Source organism: Phacochoerus africanus, chromosome 10, assembly GCF_016906955.1.
Source record: "Phacochoerus africanus isolate WHEZ1 chromosome 10, ROS_Pafr_v1, whole genome shotgun sequence".
NCBI classification, from domain to species: Eukaryota; Metazoa; Chordata; class Mammalia; order Artiodactyla; family Suidae; genus Phacochoerus; species Phacochoerus africanus.
The window spans coordinates 131,296,257-131,316,061 of record NC_062553.1 but is presented as its reverse complement, the minus strand read 5'-3'; the positions used below and the strand labels follow the sequence as shown (position 1 = coordinate 131,316,061).

The 19,805-nt window shown below is 41.7% G+C and overlaps 1 long non-coding RNA gene across 1 annotated transcript in view; it reads left to right on the top strand.

Annotated features, from left to right (window-relative positions):
• LOC125137316 (uncharacterized) overlaps nt 1-19,372 on the top strand; it is a 29,162-nt gene extending 9,790 nt beyond the window's left edge. The window contains exons 2-4 of the long non-coding RNA XR_007137403.1: nt 13,503-13,668; nt 16,438-17,824; nt 19,063-19,372. This is a non-coding gene — a long non-coding RNA (uncharacterized LOC125137316). The remainder of the gene's footprint in view (nt 1-13,502; nt 13,669-16,437; nt 17,825-19,062) is intronic.
• Nucleotides 19,373-19,805: the final 433 nt, after the last annotated feature.

Genomic DNA, 19,805 nt, shown 5'->3' with positions numbered 1-19,805 from the left:
CATCCACACCCCCCCCACACACATTCTTTTTCTCATACTGTCTTCCATCATGTTCTATTTCAAGAGTTTGGATATAGTTCCCTATGCTATACAGCAGGACCTTATTGCTCACCCATTCTAAATGTAATAGTTTGCATCTACCAACCCCAGATTCCTCGTCCATCCCACTCCACATCCATGCACAGTCTCCAGAATCATCACTACAAATTAGTAAGACCCTGCAATGTCTTCAGTGCCCATGCTGTCTCCTCCTGGAGCAGACCTCTATCCACATTAGGCTGGGATCTCCCATGGATCTGGAAGCAAAGGGGTGAGGGGTGGATCCTAAGAAGAATCAGTACCACATCTTGAAGGAAAAGAAAAGAATTTCAAAGAAGTTTTTGAAATGATTTCGTGTAGGGAAATTCTCTTCTCTCAGAGAACGTGAAGAGCTGATTTAGTTGGCAAGGAAGATTCTGAGAGAATTATGGTTTTAGCGTTCTCGGCATGGTCCGTTCCTGCCCAAATACTCCCCGTACTGTGTCAGAGTTCCATTTTCTCCCAACCAAAGCCTTGACCTTAGTGTAGCTTGATAAGACTGCTTATTTACCTGGTTTTCCAAACTCTGCCATCTATACCATCAGGTCTTGGATAAGATCCTTAGCTATGACTTTCTTTCTTTCTCTTTAAGGACATCATAGAGGCATTTTGATTTCCCCAGACCTTGATTTGGATGTTTTAGGGTTTATCTCTGTTTAAGGATTCCCAAGGCAGTTAGAAGGAGCTCTGTCATCCCCATAGATTTGCCATTACCATTGAAGCAACAGCAATAAGTGTCCAAGCCTTGATCTCTGCTTGGACTCTACCTCATGCTCCTGTAGGTGATAATGTGAATTCACAGACTGCCTTTGCATGCTACAGCTTAACCAGGGCATATTTCCACCTGGGAAGGAGATTACCTGGGGCTCATGGCAACCAACCCAGAATCTACAATGAAGGTCTGTTTCCTGGGGTCATGCTCTGTAGTGATCACTGTCAGTCAGCGTTCAAGGAGGAAAGAGATGGCACCTTAAAAAGAGGCCGCTGAAGAGGTGTGGGCAGGGAGAAAATACAACCAGAGATGGGGAGGCTGCTGCGGTTTTGCAACAATGAGAAGTTGTCAGCACCCATATATCTGAGGGGTCAAGAGGACGAAATACCGTTGCCAAGCCTGGGAAGAGACTGAGTTTGGGAGGAGAGGCTGTCTGATGGGTTTTGGCAGCCACTGTCCAAACCACAGCCGGGCAGGGCGGGAGGGGGCGGAGGAGTGCCCTGACCTCTTTGTCCTCTCACCATCTGACCTCCTGGTAGGGTCCTTCCCTTTGGCCAAATCCAGATGGTTAGTGGCAAGGATGATGTGAAGACCGTCCCTTATGGGCAACTCAGCTCTCTTCTATGTCCAGGTGGAAAGAAATGGGGACTGTGGCGGCCTGAAATGCTTTGCTAAGGCAAAAACATCCAATAAACATATTATACACGCTTTATATAGAACTATGATGTGGGTCATATTTTAGGCACACTCTCAAATTTCTAAACGTGTTTGTATTCTCAGCAATGTCTATTAAAATGTTTTGTTTTTGTTAAAAATCTGCTCTAATGGCCGATTAATATAATCAATAAAGGTGATACAGAATGCAAAGGTGGGAGAAAGGCCTGGAGCTCTAGGGAAAATATATTTTAAAATTAGATTCAATCAAGATACACCTCTAAATTAAAAAGTCCACTTACCATTGCCCTTTTTAACCTTGCATTTCCTTCAGGGGGAAGGCTCAGAAGAACATTTGCCTATAAGTCATTACTTGAAAAAAAAATTTTTTTTGACGAGCATGAATGAATATAAAGCAACTTGAAGGTTTCACATTCTCCTGTGTTTAAGGGAGTTGAGATATACTAGTTGGGGGAAAAACATGTTTTGAAGTTGATTTATGTTTGGAAAACACTTCAAGGACTCCCTCTGTAATCCAACAAAACCACTTGTAACAATAGTAGTTATAATAGCTTATTGCAACTACCTCTTTAAGTCTCTCATCTAAATACAGATCCATGCTGCTTCCCTTTAACCTTGACTGATACATTTTGATGAGGTGGAGAGGAAGATTAATTTGGAAAAGATGAAAGAAAAAATGTATGTCTGGGGTAGCCAGGAGTCTCAGACAGATGCAGAGAAGCTGAACTCCTCTTTCATATTTTTCCGCTTTGTACCTCTGTCTTAGAAAGACTGCTTTACACCTATAACCAAATGAGGTGATGGCTGTGAAAGGATAGATCAATTGGGAAATTCAAGAATTGCGTTTTGGAGTTCCCGTTGTGGCGCAGTGGTTAACGAATCTGACTAGGGACCATGAGGTGGTGGGTACAATCCCTAGCCTGGCTCAGTGGGTTAAGGATCTGGCGTTGCCGTCAGCTGTGGTGTAGGTTGCAGATCCAGCTCGGATCCTGCGTTGCTGTGACTCTGGTGGAGGCCAGCAGCTACAGCTCCAATTAGACCCCTAGCCTGGGAACCTCCATGTGCCGCGGGAAAAGACAAAAAATAAATAAATAAATAAATAAAAAGTCAGTGGCATGATTTAAAAAAAAAAAAAAAAGAATTGCTTTTTGTTTTATCATCCCATGCTTCAATATTTGTGACATTACGTAAAACACTGAAGTTATACTACCCAGGCATAATATCAAAATACTGAACATAAAACAATGTAGAATAGAAACTCTGGCAAACTTATTCTCACTTTGCTGTTGAGCTCTGTAAGTTTTATGTATGTTTTGGATATTAACCCCTTATCAGAGATATGGCTAAAATATCTCATCTCATTCTGTACGTTGCCCTTTTAATTTATTGACCTTTGCTGTTCAGAGGCTCTCTAGTTTCACATAGTCCTACTTGTTTATTTTAGCTTTTGTTGCTTTTTCTTTTGAGGTCTTATCCAGGATGTCATTGCTAAGACTGAGGTCAAGGAGACTACTCATTTCTTCCAGGAGTTTTATTGTTTCAGGTCTTACATGTAAGTTTTTAATCCATTTTGAGTTAATTTTTGTGAATAGTGTAATACAGGGGTCTAGTTTCATTCTTTTTCATGTAAATATCCAGTTTTTCCAGCACGATTTATTGAAGAGACTGTCCTTTCCCCATCATGTGTTCTTGTTGCTCTTGCCCAAAAATTACTTGCTCGTATATGCATGGGTTTATTTCTAGGCTCTTTGTTCTATTCCACTGGTCTATGTGCCTGTTTTTATCCCAAAACTGTATGGTTTTGATTGCTATATCTTTATAACACAGTTTGAAATTAGGAAGTATGATGCCTCTGGCTTTGCTTTTCTTTCTCAGGATTGCTTTGGCTATGTGGGGTCTTTTGCAGTTCCATACAAACCACAAAAGGATTCTTTGTTCTATTTTTGTGAAAAATGCCATAGGGACTTTGATAGAGATCTCCTTGAATCTGTATATTACTTTAAGTAGTATGGATATTTTAACTATTAATTCTTTCAATCCATGAGCACAGAGTATCTTTCCATTTGTGTCTGTCTTGCCTTTTCTTCCAGTGTCTTCTGGTTTTAAGTGTATAGGTCTTTCACCTCCTTGGTTAAATTTACTCCCAAGCATTTTATTATTTTGATGCAATTATAAATGGTACACTTGGTCCGATATTAATATAGCCTTTCCAGCCTTCTTATGCGTGGTGTTTCATGGTATATCTTTTTCCCATCCTTTTACTTTTAACCTATGACTTTCTATCTGAAGAAACGCTCTTGTGGACAGCATATAGTTGGATCTTGCTTCTCTGCTTTTTAACTGGTTGTCTAGTGCCTCTACATTTAATAAAACGATTTATACAGTTAGAGTTAAGTCAGCCATTTTAGTATTTGTTTGTTTTCTATTGCCTCATCTATCTTTTCTCTTTTTTTCCTCTCTTTTCCTGTCTTTTAAAAAATTTTGTTATAGTTCATTTACAATGTTATGCCAATTTCTGCTGTATAGCAAAGTAACCTCATATATATACACATTCTTTTTCTCATATTATCTTCTATCATGTTCTATCACAAGTGATTGGATATAGTTCCCTGTGCTATACAGCAAGACCCCATTGCTTCCCCATTCTAAATGTAATAGTTTGCATCTACTAACCCTGCACTCCCAGTCCATCCCACTCCCCACCTCCCCGCAACTACAAGTCTGTTCTCCATGTCCGTGAGTATGATTCTGTTCTGTAGTAGTTTCATCTGTGCCGTATTTTAGATTCCACATATAAATGATATCATATGGTTTTGTCTTCCTCTTTCTGACTTACCTCATCTAGTGCGAGAATCTAGTTGCATCCATGTTGCTGCAAATGGCATTATTTTGCTCTTTTTTATGGCTGAGTAGTATTCCATTGTGTATCTATACCACATTTTCTTAATCCATTCGTCTGTTGGTGGACATTTAGCTTGTTTCCATATCTAAGCTATTGTGAATAGTGATGCAATGAACATGGGGGTGCATGTATCTTTTTGAATGAAAGTTTTATCCAGATATATGTGTAGGAGTGGGATTGCTGGATTATATGGTAATTCTATATTTAGTTTTCTGAGGAACCTCCATACTGTTTTCTATAGTGGTTGTATTCATTTACATTCCCACCAAGAGTGAAGGAGGGTTCCCTTTTATCCACACCCTCTCTAGCATTTGTTATTTGCAGACTTATTAATGATAGCCATTCTGTCCTCCCTTCTTTTTCATCATTTCTTACTTTTTCATTATTTCTTCCACTTTTATCTCCCCTTTTGACCTGTGGTCTCACTGTTTTATTTCTTTAATGGTTCCTTTAGGGATTACAATAGACATCCTTGACCTAGGACAGTGCACCTCGAATTGACAGTATAACATTTCACATATGACATAAAAAACATATATAAATATACTTTTCCATTTCCCTCTTCTCTTCTTTGTGCTATTTGTCATATATATTGCTTCTACACGTTATAAATTCCACAACACAGTATTACTCATGTTTCAAAGAATTCATTTCTTTTTAACGAAATTAAGAAAGCAGAAAAAGTTTTAGTATTCTTTATTCACCCATGTAGACTTGAGTTTCAGTCTGGCATAATTTTCCTTTAACCTGAGTAAGTTTATTCAGCATCCTGTAGTGCAATTTATCACTTTGGTTATCTGTAAATATCTTCATTGGGTTTAAGCTTTGATGAAAATTTTTGCTTAATGTCTAAATTCCTAATTTCTTTCTTATTTTGTATTTGAAAACTGCCGTTTCCATTGTTTTCAGGCTTGTATTATTTTTCTTTTTTTTTTTGTTTGTACATGAATGTTTATTTTATTTTTTTTTACATTTTGATGTATATTTCTTTTTAGGCTTGTATTATTTCTGATGAAAAAGTATTGGTTATTCTATTGTTGCTGTCCTGTAGGTAATACATCTTTTTCTTCTGAATGTTTTGAAAATTTTATTTTTAATTTGGTTTAAAGCAATTGCAGTACAATATGCCTAGATGTGCTTTTCTTTGTGTTTATCCTGTTTGTGGTTTATTCCTCCATCATGGCCAGAATGAGAAGTTGGAGTTCTTAAAACTGTTTGAAAATATTCAGTTCTTCATGATGGAAGATAATATGAGAAAAAGAATGTATAGATATGCATGACTGGGTCGCTTTGCCACACAGCAGAAATTGAGCCAATATTGTAAATCAATCACACTTTAATAAAATGATTTTTAAACGGATCATACGTTGAAATGATATTATACTGGGTTCAATAAAATGTGATTAATTTTTTAAAAACCTTCAGTTCTTGCTGAGGACAGGAATAGATGTCCTCGGGGACATTAGTTATTTGGTGATAGACAATGTTCTCTGTGGTTTTTATTTTTTATTAAATTTGGAGATTTCTTTTACTATTATTTCTTTTAACGTTATTTTTTTCCCCCTGACAAAAGCTCTCTTCTCTTCCGGGACTTCTACTCCACAGATGTTAGACGACTTGATATTACTCCACAGGTCACTGAAGCGCCTTTCTTTTGGCGGGGGGGATGCAATCTTTGTTGTATGTGTTTCAGTTTGCATCGTTTCTATTTGCTATCTTCAAAATCTTTTCTTTTGTAGTATTCAAACTGCTGTTAAGCCAAATTCAGCAAAAATCTTTACATTTTGGTTAATTCTTGTATTGCAATTTTCCTTTGCTTTCCAGGCTCTCTTTTAGTTTCCATTATTTACTGAGATCCCACATGTGTTCACTCATTTATCTTTGTCCTTAGATTTTTGGCTATTTTTAATAATAGTTTCCTGAAGGCTTGTCTGTTAATTCCCACATGTCTCACCTCTGGGTCTGTTTCTACTGCCTTCTTTCCCTCCTACTTTTGTCATACTCTTCTGATTCTTCATATGCCTCGTAAGTTTTAAATTTTCTTGCTGGACAATGGAGTGCTATACTGTAGAGATTTTGGATGTGTCTTCCTATAAAGCATGGTGGGTGTTATTCTGGTAGAGAATTAGTTTACTGGCAGCTCAGCACATTTTTCCTGAGGGCGAAGCTGTGTTAGGGTGGAGCCAGAGCAGCCCTAACGCTAGGGCTGGAGAGGTCCTCTTCCTAAACCATGACTCTCCTGGGGTCTCAGCCATGGCTTGTTGGCATCCCCTCCCTTGTCTCCCACATCCTTCTCTGGGGTTTCCATTCTCTGGGCTTACCGTCCTTCCTAGGCCTCTCTGAGTTGGACCCCGTGTACCCACAAGCACCCAGTCAAAGACTCAAAAGGACAACCATGGAGATTTCTGGGGCCTTCTCTGCGAAGCTCCCTTATTTCTGATGCCCTGAGATGCAAATTCCAGCTGCTTTGGCAGTCCCAAACTTCAATCTCTGTGTTATATGGACAAGCAAGCCTGCTGCTCCCTGTTCAGGCTCAGTTTCCTTGGGCCCCAGTTTGGAAATTGCCCTCAGTAAATCAGAGTGAACTTGGTGTTCACCGGAGCTTCGTGTCTCTCAAAGATCTCAGCCCTGAGCTGTCTGTTAACTAAAGCCCGGGAAGAGATGCTTCGCGTGTTGTTTTTGTTTTTGTTTTTTGGTTGTTGTAGTTTTCCCCCCATGTCATAGTTGTTAATCATAGGAGATTAAGTCCAATACCTGTTCCTTCAGTCATGGCTAGTGTTGGAAGTCGGGGTTTTCAGGACTCAGTTCTGTTCTTGCTCAGTAAATGATTGACTGTCCTCTAAGACATTAGTTATTTGGTGACTGGAAAATATCCTACAATCACGAAACATGAATTTATTGAGTCGTTTCTTGTGCCACACCTTATACTAGGTGCTTTACATACATTTTCTGTCTTGCCAATAAATCAATGAAGCATGGGTATTCCTATTAACTCCACTTTAGAGATAAAATAAAATTTAGGATGTAACAAAAACTTTCCCAAGAACCATATCTGATGGTTGGTAGAGCCAGGAATCGACAAGGTGAGAACTCTGGAGCCAAACTCTTAAAGACCATGCTGGCTTGATTATTCTACTCCTAAATAAACTTATATAACCGTGGTTGTTCTTTCAATAAAAAAATGTTTATTTACTTTCCACAAAGGAAAATACAGCAATCTGTATGGGCTCACTACCTTTGAAATGCCGAACAGATGTGCATTATCGTCCAAAACTATCTTTATTATACCTGCAAATATTGGAGAATAGGGAACTGAAACTCCTGCATTTGATTTTCTTTTAAAGGAAAATAATTTGATTTCCTTAAACTGGAATAGGAAGGAAGATCAGGGCTGTTTATTATTTGTCAAAAAAGCCCACACATGCGTTTTTTAAAAATTAATAGACTTTATTTTTTAGAGCAATTTTAAGTTAATAAGAGTTCCCTTCATCCCCTCTTCCTGCCACACAAGCAGCCTCCCCACCATCAATATCCTGCATCACAGTGGCACATTTGTTACATTTGATGAACCAACACTGATACATCATTATTATAAAGTTTACATTTGGGTTTATTGTTTGTGTGGCACATCCTGTGAGTTCAACAATTGTGTAATAACATGTATCTATCATTATAGTATCCTGATTGTGCCCAAGTTCATAGATGGCTTACTTTGACCTTACCCTGAGAGCATTGTGGAAACTCAATAATTTAGCAAAATCGTGACAGTGACTGCTGTCTATGGCAGAGGCTATCTGAAAACCGAGGAAACTGCATGGAAACACTCACTGAATATTGAATAAGTTGTCAGTGACAGACCCTATTACTGTTACTACAATGTGCTGTCGCTTCCAGTAACTTTCTTCATTGGTAAGAAGGGAACCAGCAGAACATAGACGTCACTGTTGGGCCCAATGCTTCTTGTCTTGTCTTACTATTTTATGCCTCTTCTTCCTGAGCCTTACTCCTCAATTATTTTCTCAATAGACATTATCACCATTAATACCAATCTCATGTGGAAATTACCATCACATGTTCTTTCTCTTTTTTGCCCTCTGCAGATAACTGATCACCACGTCCTGTGGAGCTGGTCTTCAGTCCAGCTCTCTTCTCCCTCCCACACTGCCGTCAACTCCTCTCACTCTCACTACCGCAAGAGCCGATTAACCGTTTCCCCGCCAGTGATCTCTCCCTGTTCCAATTCCTCTTCCCGACGGGGGTTAGTAAGAATGGAGGTTCCCCTTATTCGATTAGGGTCTGAACAACCGTGGTCTACAAGACAGAAGCTTATTTCATGTAAATTCCCGGCTCGGGCGGGAACTCCATTCTGCAAAGTTGCCAGAGGTCCGGAGTCCTTCTTGTGTGTCTACAACCCTTTGGATTATCGCCGTCAGCATCATCTGAGATGTCTTCCCTGACTCTAATTTGTGGGAAGGGAAGATAACACCCCTGCCCTTTTAAAGGTGTGCTCAGGAAGCAGCACACATGCCTCAAACCCCAGAACTTAGTCAGGTGCCCACTGCAGGGCTCACCGGACTTGGTTCTGGGTGCCTGTGAACCTAGCTACACTCTGGAGTTCTATTACTCTAAGAAAAAGGAGAAGAGGAGATATTAGATACAGTTAGTAATCTCCCCCATAACACTCTTGCTGATTAAGGGCTATAAATCTTTGTCCAGAGACTCAGTATAATATTTCATTTTAGTCTTTATTTAAATTAGATGCCAAGACTCCATTTGGTTGCATTTGTGGAAAATTTGACCTCACTCATTTTTAGCATGCACTTCCCTGACGGGGTTTGTGCCAAGAGCCAAAGCTTGGGGACCCCTCCAGTTGTCAGTGATGAGACCACACAGGTTTCTGCAGAAACTGATGCTCCAGCAAGTGGGGAGCCTTCAGTCTGACGTTTTGCTGTGCTGCACCTTGCCTCTCCTGGCTCACAGTATCCAGTGAAGCTGGAGCCCCAAACCCAGAGCCCAGCATCTCAGGCGTAACACATGGCCATTTAGTCTACACTGCTTTCAAACCCTCAGCCTCATCTGGTCTCCAATCTGGGAGAGAAACTGCTTTTTAGCCTTGGAAAAATCTCTCTTCTATCTCTTTCTCTCTCCTTCTCTAAGAGGCACCCTCCTCAAACCCCATCCTCTCAATGGCTTTAAGCTTTTGAAAATAGAAGCCTCAAACCTTCCTCAAGGCAAGGAAGATGTGAACCTATGACTACCTGAATGGGGAATGAGAAAAGGGATACTTATGGGTAAAAACGTGAATTAATAATTGAAATAAAAATCCCACAGAGGAGTTCTCATTGTGGCTCAGTGGGTTAAGAACCCGACTAGTATCCATGAGGATGTGGGTTCGATTCCTGGCCTTGCTCAGTGGGTTAGGGACCCGGCCATGCTGCAAGCTGGGGTATAGACCACAGATGTGGCTCAGATCCCAAGTTGCTGTGGCTGTGGTATAGGCCAGCAGCTACAGGTCTGATTTGACCCCTAGCCTGGGAATTTCCATATGCTTCAGGTATGTCTCTAAGAAGAAGAAAAAAAATTCCTCTAGGGTTATTTTCCTAAAATCAACTCTGATCCTGTCCTTTCACTGATTATAATTCTCCACTGTCTTCTTGCTTCGCTTTCCCTCACCCCCCCCACCTCACCCCCCCAAACATCCTAATCTGCCTTCACTCACTACCATAACTCCTCAGCAGGGCACATGCCTCTTGCAATTCAGATCCAACAAATGCACTTGCAGACTCGTCTGTGCCAAGTGGACACCTCTCTCCTTGACACATTTTTGTGCCTTTCATACTTTCCATTCCTTCAGTTTGGTATCTCCTCTACAGCCTGCTTTCCAACCTTTCACCATGAGTTCTTCAAGACTAGCTAAAATGCTGTTTTCTCTAGGCAGGTTCCCTAAGCCTCCCTGGAACCTTGGGGTAATTGTTGGGTACCAAGCCTCTGTGGTGTGCTCATGGGCAGTGGAAGGCTCTCAGTAACTGAGCCCCCGACCTTTGGTCTAGACTTCACTTAGAACACATATTGTTGGAGTTGCCATCATGGTTCAGTGGTAACAAACCTGACTGGTATCCATGAGGATGCTGGATTGATCCCTGGCCTCACTCAGTAGGTTAAGGATCTGGCGTTGCCCTAAGCTGTGATGTAGGTCTGGATCCATGTGGCTGTGGCTGTGGCTGTAGCGTAGGCTGGCAGCTGCAGCTCCAATTCGACCCCTAGCCTGGGAACTTCCATAAGCCACGGGTGTGGCCCTAGAAAGGAAAAAACAAAACAAAACGAAAAAAACCCCCAAAAACCAAACCAAACCCCAAACCCCATATTGTTAAATGTCTGTTTCATGCTCCAGGTTGTGATTCCTGCAGGGAAAGATAACATCTTATTCACAGATGGATACTTGCCTAACAATATACATGGCACAAGAAATGTGCTCAGAGATGCTGTGTTAGATTCCTGCCGACAAATTACCACGAGCTGGGGACAATGACAGAAATTTATTCTCTCACTGTTTTGGAGGCTGGAACTCTGAACTCAAGGCACTGCCTCTGAAGGCTCTAGGGGAGAATCCTAGTTTGTTTCTTTGAGCTTCTAGTGGCTCCTGGGGTTCCTTGGTTTGTGTCTCCATAACCCCAATCTCTGCCTCCATCTTCACACGGCTGCTCTTCTCTGAGTGTCTCCTTTCTTCTGTCTTTTAAAAGGACCTTGTCATTGGATTTAGGACCCACCCCGGTAATCCAGGATGATCTCTTCTCAAGATCCTTAGCTTAACCACATCTGCAAAGACCTTTTTTCCAAATAAGTCTACATTCCTAAGTTCTGGGTGGACCTATCTTTTGTGGGAGGGGACACAATTCAACCCACTAAAAATGCTATTTTTTTCCCCCTTACAGTTGCACCTGCAGCATATGGAAGTTCCCGGGCTAGAACTCAAATTGGAGCTGCATCTACAGGCCTACGCCTCAGTCACAGCAACACCGGGTCTGAACAGCGTCTGCGAACCTACACTGCAGCTCGTGGCAACGCTGCATCCTTAACTCACCAAGTGAGGCCAAGGATTGAACTTGCCTCCTCATGGAGACTATATCATGTTCTTAACCTGCCGAGCCACAATGGGAACTCCTAAAAATGCTTTTTAAATGAATGCATACATGCACGAAAGGAGAAAAAAAAATGAACTCTCTGTGTTTGCATGCACAGAAGACAAAGAAAGAAATCTTGCTTTGCTTTTACATCTTCGTTACCTTCTATTTGTAGGTTCACTTTGTAGATAGTGACACATATTTAACCATACTTTATTGTATGCTTGAAAGTTTCTAAGACAATAGAGCTTTAATATTCTCACCATCCATAATTACAATAAAACAACTATGTGAAGTGGAGAATGTTTATCTAACCTAATGTGATAAACATTTTACAATGTATATGCACATGTCAAATCATCACATTGTACACCCTAAACTCACATGATGTTATGTGTCAATTATATTTCAATGAAGCTAGCAAAAAATAAGCTAGTTTCTTTTAGGGAGAAAAAGGCACAAGGAAAAAAGCTATGCAGTCCTTCAAACTATACTGCTTTCTTTTTGGACATGATTTTCTTTTCTCAAAAAGCATGTTTGAAAAATGTTTCATAGGTGGCTTAGCTTTCTCTCTCCTCCAGTAAGACAGAAGTTGGGAGGTTACCACACAAATAGAACAAAGATTTTCAAATAGGCATTTCTACATATAGTCACCTTACTCCGGGTTTCTCAAAACAAAGTCTGCTTTAAGAAACAGGGCTTATGAGACTGACAGCATGTTTCTTCTTGTGGAGAGTTATATTTGTCTATTTTCACAAACAGAACAGGTTGGGAAGTTACAGGCCTAGAAAAATGTAATAAAAAGCTCCAGATTCATCTTCTGTTTGGTTTTAATATAGTCATTTTCTCTTTCCACTTTCAATGACTGCAGGATTTAATTTGAGTAATGCCACAGGAATGTGGTTTCAAGGAGAAAAAAAAAAAATCTTCAAATACCCACCTCCCTGTTTCTCACTAGAAAAAAGAATCGTTCACTATATGTTGGCTTTTGAAATGCTTTCGTCTTTTTTGCTGGCAGTTGTGTTTTCTTATTTAAATAGATAAATATAAATATATTGAAATGTAAATATAGCTCTCAAAGAGAGCTCTTAGCAAAATACAAAATTCTTTTGATGTGTTTCAAAACAATAGCACCACCAAATTTTGTGACAAAATAATAAAAATTAGTGGTTTTAACTTCTTTTTGTCTGCCTCTATCAATGTTTTTTCAATATCATTACTTTCTGAGAGCACATATTGAAATTTTTTTTTTTTCTCTGAGAAACTCATGGATCTTTATAAACAGCAAATTGGAAACATGGGGCACCAAACTCTAAGTCTTTATTTGGCAGAAACATAGGAAGCTGGGATACTGGAACATTCCAGTCAATTCTTAAGAAAACCACAGACTGGGGAATGAATGAAGGTGCACGTAATTGCCACAGGCACATTCCCTCTGGTCAGTTCTCAGCTGGACTGATGGGTCCCAAGTCAACTTCTTTCCTTTCCTGTATCCCCTAAAGGGCCCCTTAATAATGGTCCCTCTTCTTTTTGCTTCAAGTCAGCCCTGATTCATCTATTGAACCCGAGAGTCATAACTGGTCTGTTGCTCCTTCTTCCCCTAGTGCTCATGGCAGACATCACTAATTGATCGTGACTTAGACAACCATTTGCTTGCTCAGACATTGTATGAGGAGTTCCCATTGTGGCTCAGTGGAAACGAACTCAACTAGTATACATGAGCAATCGGGTTTAATCCCTGGCCCTGCTCAGTGGGTTAAGGATCTGGTGTTGCTGTGAGCTGTGGTGTAGGCTGGCAGCTGCAGCTCTGATTGGACCCCTAGCCTGGGAACTTCCATATGCCGCAGGTTCAGCCCTAAAAATGCAAAAGAAAAGAAAAGAAAAGAAATTGTATGAAAGAAGGAAATTTTGTCATTCTTGCCCTAATTCACGATACGGTTCCTTATAGATTGCCTAACCCTTGCCAAATTCCTTCCCCAAGAAGGCTGTATAATGCTTTCTGCTGTCATGAAAGGGTTCTGCTAAGAATCACAGCGCCAACATCTGTCTGGCTTTGAGTGGTGCCTGCTGCCTGGACGTTGCTCTACGCTGTCTGCGGGACTGGAGTTCCAGGTACAGAGACCTGCCTGGATCAGATCTGACATGACCTTTAACTGCTATATCCTGGACTCCATTGTCAGGTAAGCCCTGGGATCTGCGTGCCTTTTCACTGCCTCGGAACTCCCTCTTCTGACTTCCACTGTGTTCCCAGTGACTGGCTTTCCTGAGGCCCAGACACATTTTCTTCCAAGAGGATCTCTGTGAAAAAAACCAAATATCAGTCCCCATTGTTTCTTTTACCGTACGCATTTTCATTGGGATTTAGCACAGTAATTCTTATTTGACACTTAGCGTGGTTGCTAGTACGCGATAGGCACTCGATAAAATGTTGCTGCTGTGAGTTCTCTGTCATCACAACCTCATTACCTCTAATGGGATCTTCGCCTTAATTCCAAAAAGCCTTCTTGTGGAACAATGAGTAACAGGCTTCAAGTCTCAAAGATCCTTTGTCCACAAATGGATTTAGGGACAGTCGTACGTAACAAGTACTCAAATTGGAGCCCAATTTATACAATTTTGAAAAGTCACTTTCTATTTATAGTTATTACAAAATATGGCCTATATTCCCATGTTATACAATGCATTCTTGGGCCTATCTTATACCCGATAGTTAGTACCTCCCATTCCCCACCCTGTGTTGCCCCCCACTGGTAACCACTAGTTAGTTTTCTAATCTGTGACTGCTTCTTTTTTGTTTTATTCACTAGGGGTTTTTTTTTCGTTTTTGTTTTTAGATTACACCTATACCTGATGTCCTGCAATATTTGTCTTTCTCTGTCTGACTTACTTCACTTGGCACAATGTCCTCAAGTCCATCCGAGTTATTGCAAATGGCAAAATTTCATTCTTTTTTATGGCTGAGTAGTGTTTCACTATGTGTATGTACCTCATCTTCTTTATCCATTCATTGCCTGATGGATGTTTAGGTTTCTTCCATAGCTTGGTAATTGTAAACAAGGCTGCTATGAACCTCAAAGTGCAGGCGTCTTTTCGAATTTGTGTTTTGTCTCTTTAGGGTATCTACCCAAGAGTGGAATTGCTGGGTCTTATGGTGGTTCCATCTTTAGTTTTTTGAGAAACCGCTGTACTATTTTCCACAGTGGATGCAACAATTTATATTCCCACCAACAGTGCACAAATGCTGCCTTTCTTCCACATCCTCCCCAACATATGTTACTTGTGTTCTTTTTGATGTTAGCCATTCTGACTATGTTATCTTAAAAAGCCATTCTTATGCTTTTCTTTTCTTTTTTTTTTTTTTTTGTCTTTTGTTGTTGTTGTTGTTGCTATTTCTTGGGCCGCACCCGCGGCATATGGAGGTTCCCAGGCTAGGGGTCGAATCGGAGCTGTAGCCACCGGCCCATGCCAGAGCCACAGCAACGCGGGATCCGAGCTGCATCTGCAACCTACACCACAGCTCATGGCAACGCCGGATCGTTAACCCACTGAGCAAGGGCAGGGACCGAACCCGCAACCTCATGGTTCCTAGTCGGATTCGTTAACCACTGCGCCACGACGGGAACTCCCTGCTTTTCTTTTCTTTAAGAGATTTGATTCAATCATTCCACACACTCACTTTTAATGCTATGAAAGAAGATATCAGTGGGAGAGGATGTTTTCACAAAGACACATCATCAGAACTGGCAGTTTGTCCCGGACCATCAAGTCCAGGAAAACCAATGATTCACACTTTGAGCTCCTCAGCAAATGTCTGTAGAAGTTTCCAGACATTCAAAGACCATAAAACAAACAAATCAAAAGGGCCTCTTCCCTTTTCTCCCAGGACTCTGTCCTTGGAACTAAGTACATCTTCTTGAGGCCAAAAACTAGGAGTTGAAAGAAAAGATTTGGGTGTTAGTTCCCTCCAACCAGCTTCTTTGTGGAAGGCACTTTGGTTTGAGTGGGAAGGGTCCTTTAATTCTAGATTTTGCAGAGAGGTGGATGGCGTAGAGGTCATTTACTGATCCATTGATCTTATATGTCAGCCTCCAATGGCTCTGATGAGAGGTAGAACTGGGGAAAAATGATTCCACACTGCAGAAGGGGAGGTGTGTTTATATAACATTTTCTACCTAAAGGGAAAACATGCCTTTCTTGGACTAAATTCCTTACTATTGATCAGTTGTAAAATATGCTTTGGATAAAATGGATTTCCACCCAAGTAATACTTTAAAAGTAGCAATAATTATAGAGATGTTTGAACCATTTATTTATAATCATGGAATCTTTCTTCGTGAAAACTCGGAGTTCCCTCAAAAGGGGGAGATGGGATGTTTGGATCTACCCTCGAGGCCAGCAAGATTTAGCAGGTTGTGCTATTTGCAAATACATTCTTTTTTAGGGAGGAACTATGTGTTTATTCTTAAAATGTCATCAATATGACTTGCTTCCTTTTGTTTGTCCAACTATCCCTGCTGCTTGGACAGGAGAATACTGTGTGTACAGACAGTTTTCTCTACTTGGGAAATCATTTGGTCTGCTCCTTTGGAAAAGTAATTACGCAGAGTGTCCAATACAGATATTAACATTGGCGACATTTAGTCTTGTAGCAAGGCAGGGTCAGGAGTCATTTTTTGAGCTGAATTCATTGCATAAAAGACGATTTCGGTTATTTCCTACATTCCAGGATGGACAATAGTTGCAAAGTGAGTCAGCGTCCTGCAGCATCCCACAGTGTATCAGGCTGAAACGTTATATTTTCTTTCTCATATGTGGTACTGTCTATAGTGCCTCCCTTCTTTCTAAATCTGCTCTTCCCAGACAGAGCTGGTCTAGCAGTTGTTTGCACTGAGTGGTTTTTTTGGAGGGGTTAAGAATAGTAAGTACAAGTACATTATTATTATTTTCAGCCCTGTCTTCAAGAAATGCCATGCACCGTATGCATTTGCTTTTATGAAGTAAAAATGGAAATTCCCGGTAGAAGGACACCGTGGAGGATGGGAGACAGATGCTCTGGTCAGATCCCAGGATACGACACCATGGAAATGCAAAAGAAGAAGAAAGCAATGACATAAACCTCAACTTTAAGGAGCTGATTGGCCAGATGACATGGACGCACCTTGTTTCGGCAAAGTTTCAACAGCGCTTTTTGAACATAGGTTGGCCTTGTTTCCTAAGGCTGAAAAGACTCAGGGAACATTTGAAGATAAGTGACTCATCCTGTCCATCTCTTTGACTTCACACTTTGGTGGGGAGATTGGTATCCTGAGGAAGGACCCCCTTCCTTTAGATAGAGAAAAGCAAAGTCTTGAAAGGACCACTGAATAATAACCAGTCAGATCACACATTTGTTGCAAATATGGAAAAGAATTTCTTTAAAGTTTTCATCGTGTGGGAATGGCAGGTATCTTAGGACGAGTGCCCCAGAGGCAGATCTTGAGAGAAGGATTTGAATGCAAGTAGCTTCTTGGAAGCTGACAGCAGGAAGCAGAGGTTCTTGGAAGGTGGGACATTTAGACAAGAAGGGAAGAGAGCCAGCAATAAAGGGTGTATTATGGGGCAACGTACTGATGCAGGTAACTGGGCTCAGTGGCTCTGAGAAGTCCTGAGTTGTTCGATCTCAGATCATGGAGGCCGGGGCATGGATCTGTGGACTTCCATCCTTCATTGATGGAGGCCTGCCCTCGGGAACATAAACTCCCCAGTTCTTCTGGCTCTCCCTGAGCCAGGGCAGGCTCCTGAGAACGCCCAAGAGAGCGTGGCCTTGCCTTGTATGGGAAGCAGAGGATTCCTGGGTGATGAGCAGATGGTTCTGCCGCAGAATGCTGATAACTGACATACCCCGAGAAGCCAAAAACGAAAATGAATCTATGGCTATAAATGAATAAATGAGTGCACTGAAATTTTGTGGAGGGGTGTCGTATTTCTATGGTTTCGACACACCTTCTTACAAAATGCTTATTAGCTTCCGAGGGGAATAGAGGACCTTTCCAGTGAAGAAGCCTGACACACCACCTAAACCTAGTGGTCAAAGTTAACGTGACCCGTCATGAGACAAGTTAAACCACATCCGGCCTGGTAGACCCCGTGAGAACGGAGCATCACTTCCGGGGTAGCGCTGCCAGTGAAGCATGAGCCGACACTAATGCCGAAGGAATGTCAGGCGAGCTCCACTTGAACGGCCTTCTGCAGTGTGTAACCTGCAGAACTTTTAAAAGTGTCAAGGTCGTGACAGTCAAGGAAAGACTGAAGATCTGGTCTAGACTGAAGATATCTGAAGAGCGAGACCAACCAAGGGTAAGGTGATTCTGGACTGCCTACTTTTTCCCATAAACGACATTATCGGGCTGATTGGAAAACTTGAAAGGAGTCTGGGGGGGGTAGAGGGCGTGAAATGTCACTGTTGATTTCCTCATGTTAAAGGCATGTTGGGGTTACACAGAGCATCCCTGCTGGTAGCAATCATACACCCAAGTATTTCGGGGTGGGGGAGCATTGGGGCAACTTACTATCAAATGGTTCAGGGTAAAAGTCTTTCTTGCACCATTCTTGCAACTTCTCTGCACATTGGAGAATATTTTTTTTCCAAAAGTAAATAATTAAAGAGTTGAAAAAAGACAAAAAAAAAATTTAAAGGAGGTCCCGTAGTGGCGCAGTGGTTAACAAATCCGACTAGGAACCATGAGGTTACGGGTTCGGTCCCTGCCCTTGCTCAGTGGGTTAACGATCTGGCGTTGCCGTGAGCTGTGGTGTAGGTTGCAGACGTGGCTCGGATCCTGCATTGCTGTGGCTCTGGCATAGGCCGGTGGCTACAGCTCCGATTCAACCCCTAGCCTGGGAACCTCCATATGCCGCAGGAGCGGCCCAAGAAAAGGCAAAAAGACAAAAAAAAAAGAGTTGAGGAACAATGATGTAGAATTTATCCTCTCCTCTTTCCTTTTAAAAGGTCTCTCCTTAATGGCAGGTAATCCCATAGGCAGTATCACTGCACCATCAGGTAAAAGGACCGTCGAGCCAAGCTGGGCGCTAGGTCCCAGAGCTCCAGCTGAATTCTAGTCTGATTGAGCAGCAGTTTCACTTTGAAGAGCTACATACAGGAGAATTCCTAAAGTCGCCATCTATGCTGAGAATCAGTTCCCTTAACCAAGTGTCCTTCTGTAACAGGCAAGATATTTCAAAACTATTCTGTTTTGCTTTGCTTTGTTTTGTCTTTTTAGGGCCACACCCACGGCATGTGGAAGTTCCCAGGCTAGGGGTTGAATCAGAGCTGTAGCTGCCGGCCCACACCTCAGCCACAGCAACTTGGGATCCCAGCTGCATCTGCCACCTACACCACAGCTCAGGGCAATCCTTAATCCACTGAGCCAGGCCAGGGATCAAACCTGCATTCTCACAGAGACCACGTTGGGTCTTTAACTCACTAACCCACAGTGGGAACTCCAGGTTCTTAATAGATCTTATGAAATCTATAAATTTCCTAATTTTCTTAGAGAAACAACAGCTGTGTCAGTCCTGAGCGTGATCGTCCTTTGCAGGGATGTGTTAAGATTGAGCCGGATGGAGCAAGAAGACAACAGGTACATCGCATTCCATGGATACGACAAGCAATGCCTGTGCCAGTTTCCCAACTGAATTCCCACATGTTGGCATCCAAACCAAATCTGCAGTTTCTGGGTTGAATGAAATTCTGAGCAAATTCTCACGATCCCTCCTGCGTCTGACAACTAAGTCGTTTTTTTAGTACACCTAATTAGAATGCTTTAAAATTAATTTCTGCTACTGAATTGATAGAGACCTTGACTTGTTTATTTTTCAATTCATTAAATAAATATCTGTGAGTTACCATGTCTGCCTGCTACCACTATTCTAAATACCTGTTGACAAGTTACACCACTATTGAAAGGACCACTCAAATGGAGGCGGAATCTACGTAAGATTCCTCTGCCTGTTCTCCTGACCCCGGCTACGACGTCATGGCAACAGCGCAACAACTGCTCAGCATTACTTTGTCTGCTCAGCATTTCGTTTCCAAGAATCACCTCCTACCTTCCTCTTTCCATTCACCGGGTTACCATCCCATTCCCACACTGTGATTCGTGGTCATAGCTGATTGGTTTCTTGAAGGTCGTGTGACCCTACCTGGGCCTGTCTCTTCCTCAGCAGCTGCAAAAGTAAAAGAGAGGTGATTGGACCTATAACTTGTAAAACTCAAAGCTGTCACTGGCGTGTGTGTGTGTGTGTGTGTGTGTGTGTGTGTGTGTGTGTGTGTGTAGATTGG